The sequence below is a fragment of the Euprymna scolopes genome, chromosome 46 (genome assembly GCF_053919585.1).
Source record: "Euprymna scolopes isolate OS-2025 chromosome 46, ASM5391958v1, whole genome shotgun sequence".
In the NCBI taxonomy this organism is placed as follows: Eukaryota; Metazoa; Mollusca; class Cephalopoda; order Sepiida; family Sepiolidae; genus Euprymna; species Euprymna scolopes.
In genome coordinates, this window is record NC_136527.1 from 74,820,778 (window position 1) to 74,829,865 (window position 9,088).

Below are 9,088 nucleotides of genomic sequence, written 5' to 3' on the forward strand. Positions count from 1 at the left end.
TAATCCAATTCATAAACCGATAATTTATGTCACTTAAGCGCTTCCATAAAATCTTGTTTCACGCCGGCAACAGCTTTACATTTCTGTGTAAATTTTTTTATTACTTCTTTTCTCAATTTCACTTAATTGCGAACGTAATTTCAGAATTGTTCAATTTCGTTCTGTGTTTCAAAATAAGTGGAAAGAAAGTTCTAGATTTTATTTCTATTGATCCATCGCCTCATCTGGAAACAGGACGATAAAAAGAACATACACTTACCTCGATGTAAACAATATAACATGTCAACTTAAACAATTTAATGGGCCGGAGGATAACCAGATGGTCGTAGATTCGATTCCTAGCTCGCGACGGGTGTTATTTTAGTCGCACCGAAAAACTGTGACACAGCGAAACACTCAGTCTGTGAATGACACATTGGTCAATGGGAAAATTATTCCCAACAAGCATTTAGGTAAAAATGCACTTTCGTATAAATACTTGAATAAATTCAAGAAAGTATCGCTAACAAAAACAAATAAAAACATCTATCTATATATATATATATATAAATAAATATATATATATATATATATATATATATATATATATATATATATATATGCACGTATATATGTACGTATATATATATATATATATATATATATATATATATATATATATATATATGTACGGATATATATACAAGTCTATATGTGAAAGTACACATTTAGTAGTCCGGCGAGGTTAGCACCGTGGTAGAGGTTTAGGCTTCTTATCACGAGGTGCCGATTAAGAATCTCGCAAGATTCAGCCATTCTGATGAGTCGTGGACGACGAAACACGTGTCAGTGGATAATTATATTTTAAAATTATATATATATATATATATATATATATATATATATATATATAATTTTAAAATACCACCAATAGCAAAGGCCAAAAACACATTACCTTAAAGTACGTCTTTTAAACTTCTCGGTTTTATGTTCACAGGGAACATGAATTGGAACAGATACATTGAGAACATTGCCGAGGCTGCTGCGAAGAAAGTTATTAACATGCTAGAAAGTTACTTACGTGTAAAAGTATCCTGTACCTCTATAGGGTCACCATTCGCCGATATATGGAGTATTGTTGTCACATTTGGACTGGTGCATCTGCTACTAGTCTCTCACGCCTGGACAGCGTTCACAAGAGAGTCGCCAACCTGATAGGTCCTGAACTTTCATCTAAGCTTCAGCCTCTGTCCCATCGACGAAATGTCGCATACCTCTGGCTGTTTTATAAGTATTTTAATGGTGAATGCTCTGACGAACTACAAGCACTTGTACCAAACCCGACAAGCAGCTAAATCCCACTCCTACACAGTAGAGATCCCTAGATGTAAGAGAGCCTTCTATTCCAATAGTTTCTTCCCCTAGAACTGCTAGACTTTGGAACTCCCTTGCGGGATTCTGCTTTCTCAACTGTACTGAAAATTCAAGTGTAAAATATCCCCGAGTATTTAATTCGTTTTCTGCATCTTTAGATAATCAACGATTAACTCCTGATGAGTTTGTTGGTGAAAGGGGCTCCCAGGATTTGTTCGTGTATATATATATATATATATATATATATATATTTTTTTTTTTAAATACAATTATCCACTGACACGTGTTTCGTCGTCCACGACTCATCAGAGTGGCTGATTCTAGCGAGATTCGAAAGCGGCACCTCGTGATAAGAAGCCTAAACCTCTACCACGGTGCTAACCTCGCCGGACTACTAACTGTATCACTTTTACGTAGATACATTGGTCAATGGGAAAATTATTCCCAACAAGCATTTAGGTAAAAATGCACTTTCGTATAAATACTTGAATTCATTCAAGAAAGTATCGCTAACAAAAACAAATAAAAACATCTATATATATATATATATGTATATATATATATATATATATATATACCACCTTGTATATATATATATATATATATATATATATATATATATACCACCTGGCTCCATATAAGATCGAGAGAAACCACGTGATTCCATATAAGAAACAATAATACCATTTTTTTACATAAGCATCACCACTTATCAAGGCCAAGAGGTCACTCGAGGATAAGGGTTGGACAATACAGTAATCGTTAGGAATGGAAATTCGGAAAATTTGTTAACAACTGGGGCGGCTCATCAAGAACTTGTTTACATTAGACTTGAAGACAACCATATTGTAGTCAGCTGGAAAGCAGGAAAACGGAAGACAACTCCACAAGCGTGCAGTTCTAAGAAAGAAGCTTTGTTCCTGGGATCTACGTTTAGGTTTAGGCACAGATAACGAGTGGGGGCGAATTATTTATAGTGTTTTCAGCTAGACGAGTGTTTCTTGTGAAAGTTTGGCGAGAGGGCCCATAGACTGATGCTCAGTCGAACACTTTCCATGAAAATATGGATACAGCAGAGACAAACTCGCAACATCCCTTCTGTGAGATAGAGGTTGCAGGGAAGATAAAAGGATATCTCCTACGAGACTATGAAGTCTATTTTGAACTCTATCAATGCAAGACCTTTCTAGCAGCTCCTGCCCAGATGTGGCAACAGTATTCCATCCTTGGACGTACCTCGCTCTTATATATGGTAGAGAATTGCATCAGCAGTGATATATCTACTGGATCGATAGAAGGATCCCACCATTTTTTCCAGCGGCCTTGGCAACAGATTTGATGTACCTGTTCCGTTTAAGATCAGGAGTAAAGGTCAAGCCCAGAAGCTTGTCAAAACTTGAGGCCTCCTCAAGACGAGAGCCATTCATTTCAACTGATGCCAGATTGATGATGTAAAGAGAGAAGCTTGGTTTTAGATGCATTAAAAGTAGCCAGCCACTCCTTTCGCCATTGTACCACTTGATTTCTATATGATACTAGCGGGAGTACCCGGCGTTTTCCGGGCATGGTGAGGTGTGTGTGTGTGGGGAGTAAATCCAAGCAAAATACAAAATAAACAATAAGCGAGCATAATAATGCTTTAACTTTCTTTAAATCGGAAAAAAAATAAGCGAACGAAATAAATGGCTTAATTTTCAAACTTCTTAAAAAATACGAAAAAGAAAAACAAAGAAAAACAGCTGACGTGATGGAAAAATTAAAAACAAAAACAACGACGGAAAAAATGGCATTAAAAAACCCTCAGTTTTATTATTAAAATTTAAAAAATCGCCAAAATATATCTGATATCTATGCTCGAGCGTGCAAGAAAACGATACTGCTACCATAACGACTGGTCTATGGTCACGTGAGCGAAGTTGGGTCGTTTTTTTTTAATACATATTTAAACTAATTCAAGTGAGAATGTTTTTTTGCGCATGCGTGTTTGGCTAAATTGTTATGAAAGAACGACGTTTTTCTACCGCTCTCTGTATAAAAGTGACCAGTTTAGGTTGAAAGAATTCATGTTTTTAGCCAATTTTTCGATATTTGTCGTCCGAAGGGCCAGGCTACCGCTTGATTCTTATGTAAGATACACAACTACAACTTGATCCTTATATAAGATACAAACCTACCATACTACATAAGATAAAAAAAACTTCCACTTAATCTCTGTATAAGATACAAGCTACCATAAAAATATAACATGGAGTTACTAAATAAGTTAGGAATGATATTTTTCTTTCCCCAAGTCACGTGGCCACTCGAAGTAGATCTTATTTGGGCTGCGAATGCGATGCTATTTTTAATATTCGGCCAAGGTTTACTCTTAGGGGAAAGTATCCTCTTGCCAGGTTGTTCTGACAAACCACTATACAGAGAGTGTGCATGTATGTGTATGCATGTACTCTTATGTAATAGGTCGAACACAAGAGATTATTTGTTAGTTGTTTATCTGTCTCAATCTATTTCTGTATCTATCCATCTAGATCTATCTATCTATCATTCTATCTATCTATCTATCTATCTATCTATCTATCTATCTAACTGGAGAGGTGGACGGGAGATGAATATGAAGAATATTTATTAAAACTGTCAAAATATAACAAAGCTAGATTATAGACAAGTTTACCGGATCGTCTGGCCAGCTGATCGGATCTATGTGTATGTTACCACGTGACCAGGTTAGCTGGACATCACATGGGAGTTGGAATTTGGACGTTGAGCAGGGCGGACGGTTTAACAAGTCGTCCCCCTCACCGGGGAGAGGGCTGACGTGTCTTAGAATGGAGACCTTAATTAACCACGCGAGCAAAGACATTCACTTTCTATTCTTCTGCGATCGATTGGAAAGTAAATAAAAACTATATAAAACCAACCATAGTTCTTGGAAGTGACTGTATATTCGTCCAAAAAGGTTCCAGCCTTCCGTCCAAGAACAAGATGAATACCAGGTGGACAAGATCAACGACGCATGAAGTTGGGGTATGTCCACAATACATGTATCACACACACACGCGCACACACACACACACACACACACATATATACACACACATACACATACATACATACACACACACACACACACACCCGTATATGAACAATTAGATATGAATATAACATAAATATACAGCAAAAATATATTTCTACGGTTCAAACGTGAATAAAAAACTATATAAAACCAACCATCGTTCTTGGAAGTGACTGTATATTCGTCCCAAAAGGTTCCAGCCTTCCCTCCAAGAAAAAGATGAATTCCAGATGGAACAAGATCAACGACGCATAAAGTTAGGGTATGTCTAAAATACATGTATCACAGACACACACACACACACACACACACAAACACACATACAAACACACACACACGCACGCACACACACACACACACACACACACACACACACACACACACACCCGTATATGAACAATTTGATATGAATATAACATAAATATACAGCAAAAATATATTTCTACGGTTCAAACAGCGAAGAACCACCGACGATAGACATTTATTGACACGTATATACGCATCAGGATGAACCCTTCGTCCCAAGTACACATATCGACATATGGTGATATGGTACACATTACACAACAGGCCCCTTTTTAGTAACCCATATCACAACAGTACGTGTTAAATGAAATTGCTAGTTACCAGATCGTTTGGCACTGCTTCTGTCCGCCATGTTGTATCACTTACAAAGAAGTCGAGATTAGTAGATGAGCGGCTATCATCGCGGAACATTGTTTGCAAGTCCAGCTCGATCGTGTACGCGTTTACTCACGACCCGGAAGATAACGTCCGATTCTAAAACGCTGGCCTAATGGCGGAACCATCTCGCGTCGATCGATCTATTGATCCACCTAGCAACAGACTCTGTAACTTCAGCATCGATCGTCGCCATTCGAATTAGAGAAGGAAATCCACCGCTTATGAATGCCAACGATTTACACGGGGGCCGCCATTCTCGGAGCCGTTTTTAGTTATGACGGCGATGAGTTGAAATTAGATGTTCTCCTTCTTCATCGGATCGTGTAGCATCCACCGTGTCGGCAGCATCAGCTAGTCCAATATTTGTAAGCGTAACACGTTTCCATCATCTTTTCTCGGTCGGTGTAGACCTTTCTTCTTCTTCTTCTTCTTCTTCTTCTTCTTCATCATCATCATCAGCATCATCGTCATCATCATCGTCATCGTCATCAGCATCGTCGTTTTTCTTCGTGCATGCTAACCCCAAACAACGCTCAGTGCCACTGATGTAGGGAGCTACTGTCCGGGACATAATTTGCAGGGATACCGTGTAGGGAGTTGCGCAGCAAGATGTCTGTTTACATTACACTTGAACCTCTCCATGCCAGTACAGTCAGGAACGCAAAAGGGAATTCCAAAGTCTACCAGTCCTAGGAAAGAAACTACTAGAGCATAAAGCTCTCTTACGTCTGGGGACCCCTATTGTGTAGGGGTGGGATTTTGCTGCTTGCAGGGTGATTTACGTCGAGAGGGTACAAGGGTTTGTAGCTCGTCGGATCCCCCACGATTAAAATACTTATGAGACAGGCAAAGGAATGCCACATTTCGTCGATGGGACAGTGGTTAAAGCCTAGCGTACAGTGCGGGACCTATTAGGTTGGCGACTCTCTTTTGAACCGTGTCTAGCAGATGCAGCATCCCAAATGTAACGGTCCTGGATATGACCTTAAACTATATCCAGTGGTGAGGCCTCAGCTTGCGGGCCTTGGGGAGTGTGGAGACATTCTTTAATTGCCATTGCTCCCAGGTCCACTCTGACCCGGAGTTGTAGTACCTGTTAGGGTCCCAACTATGGGTTGAATAGAAACTGACTTGAAAACAACAAATATATTCTATTAAAAAAAAATTTATTCCGAATCTTTGGATTCGGTATTAAATAACCTGAAAAGGGTTGATATGCCGTGAAGCAAAAACAAGCAACAAACCAAATGTAACTACAATATTCCATGCATGGGTAAATGGTGGCCTTGTAGAGGTACAGGATACTCTCAGCCGTAAGTAATTTTCTAGCACGGTAGAGAGAGCCCACCTTTTTCGCAGCAGCCTTGGCAATGCTTTCTGTTCCAACTCATATTCTTCTTCTCCTTCTCTTCTCCTCATTTTCACATTCCTTGTCTTCTTTTCTTCGTTTTTCTCCTTCTTGTTGTTGTGTTGGTTTCCTACGTCCTCTTCTTTTTTATTCTTCCTTTTCTTTTCCTTCCTTTTTTTTTGGCTTCCTTGTTTTATTCGTACAACTGCTAACCCTTTTCGGTGCAGATGACTACCACAGGACAAAGTATACAGTAGGACGCAGGTTTTTACATCGAAGTTACCTTCTCCTAGATGCATGTCTGAACGAAGACTGGGGGTGCTTCTCTCACAGTGAATTAATGTGCCCGCAGATACCCTGGAAATTTCTACGACTCATACAGCGCCTAGCTTTCCCAAATGGTCCCCATCTTGTAATAGCCAGACTTAACTTTGCTTACCTTCGCTTATCGGGCGAGAACCGCTGTATCAAGGTTATTGTGCCGTGTATATGCCGTGCATTTATATAAGCCGTATATATAGATCTGCCGTATATATAGAAAGGCCGTATATATATATATATATATATATATATATATATATATATATATATATATATATATATACGGCCTTTGTTGACTTTGTTGTTGTTCCTTCTTATGAAACTGATTTTTAATTTAATTAAATTTTGATTGTTAAATTTAAAAATTTTTAAAACTTTTAAATTATAAATCACATTACTTAATATATATATATATATATATATATATATATACACACGAGGGACGCGCAATAAGTAAGGCCCCTGATCCACTTCCCATAGCAGTAGAGCAACGAAACTTGCCACAGTTATTAGTCTTTCTTTACATAGGAACCACTCAGAGTTATGCATTTCTTCCATCGTTTGATGCAGCTCTGGAGACCGTTTTTGTAGAGCACCCCAGGTTGGTCCTTCAACCACGACGTGACTTCAGAAATCAAGCCTGCATCATCTGGGAAACGCTTTCCTTTCAAAAACAACTTCATGGCTGGGAAGAGGTGAAAGTCAGAGGGTGCAATGTAAGGAGAGTAGGGAGAATGGGGAAGGATTTCATAACCACACGCCCGTGCTTCTGATCTGCCGACATGCGAGTTGTGGACCGGAGCGTTGTCCTGCACGAGGAGGGTACCTTTGCTGATCTTGCCCCGCTTCTTGGTTTTGATAGCTTCCCTCAATTTCCTCAAAAGTGAAGCATAATACGCTACTGTAATTGTGGTACCCTTTGCCAGGAAATCGGTCATCACTACTCCGTCCTGATCCCAGAAGACTGAGCGGAGGGCTGCAGACTTGCCTTCTTTGGAGGTGGCGAGTTCAAGTGCTTCCACTGCTTCAACTGGGCTTGGTCTCTGAATCATAGTGATGGACCCAGGTTTCATCCTGTGTAATCAGTCTTTTGAAAAACTTTGACTCATCTTCTTGGCAAATCTCCAAATTCATCGCCGAGAACTCGACGCGTTCTCGCTTCTGGAATGGTGTGAGCAACCTGGGAATCCATCTAGCAGCCACCTTATGCATATGCAAATGGTCATGAATGATAGTTTCCACAGAACCTGTACTAATCTTGACATCTTGGGCTATTTGGCGAATAGTAATGCGCCGATCTTCCAAAATAGTGTCATAATTAATTGCTGAGGGTTTAGGTTTTTTTTTGTCAACCATTCAAGCCCAACATTCCCCCATGCCTGGAATATTGTAGACTATAAAAAAAACCTAAACCCTCAGCAATTAATTATGATACTACGTTCGATGTTCTTCAAAAGTGATATATATATATATATATATATATATATATATATATATATATATATATATATATACACAAAATTTGTAGTATTCAAAATTATACTGCGTTAATATAATCCACTAACTGTTTATATACTAATCAATTTACGCCAAAAAGAGATGTCTTAAAAAGTAAGCTACAAAATTATCATATTTCATAATTGAGCATTCATATACTGTTTTAACAAAAACCAAGACTTCAAGAAATGGGTTGATAACAACAAAAAGTGTATTTCATTGTTAGTTACAATTGTATCAAACCATTTCGACAAATTCAAACAATATGTCGTTTGAAAATTTTCACAAAAACAGCCTTTCTTCAGACATTAAATAAAAAAACCACTTTAACAATGAAACATTAAGGAAACAATATATATATATATATATATTGTATATAAACAACATAAAATAAAATACGTATCAAGTGCGTTTGAAATCCAAATCACAGCGTAATATTAGGAAAATAAACAAATATTTTACTTGTTTGAAATTTATCACAAACGTATTTCAGAGATATACTCCATCTTCAGTGTGTTGTTTTTTTTTGCTTACTTTTCTTTTTCTTCTTTCTTGCCATGTTGTAAAGTTTGAGAAAGACGTCTGTCTGTAAGAAACCGCGCGTTGTATCTGGCGGTTGTATTTTGAAATGTTTGAATATATGCATATATATGTATATATGTATGTGTATATATATATGTATATGCATGTGTATATGTTTATATATATGAATATGTATGTATATATATCTGTATATATATGTATATATATATATATATATATATATATATATATATATATAGAGAGAGAGAGAGAGAGAGAGAGAGAGCATT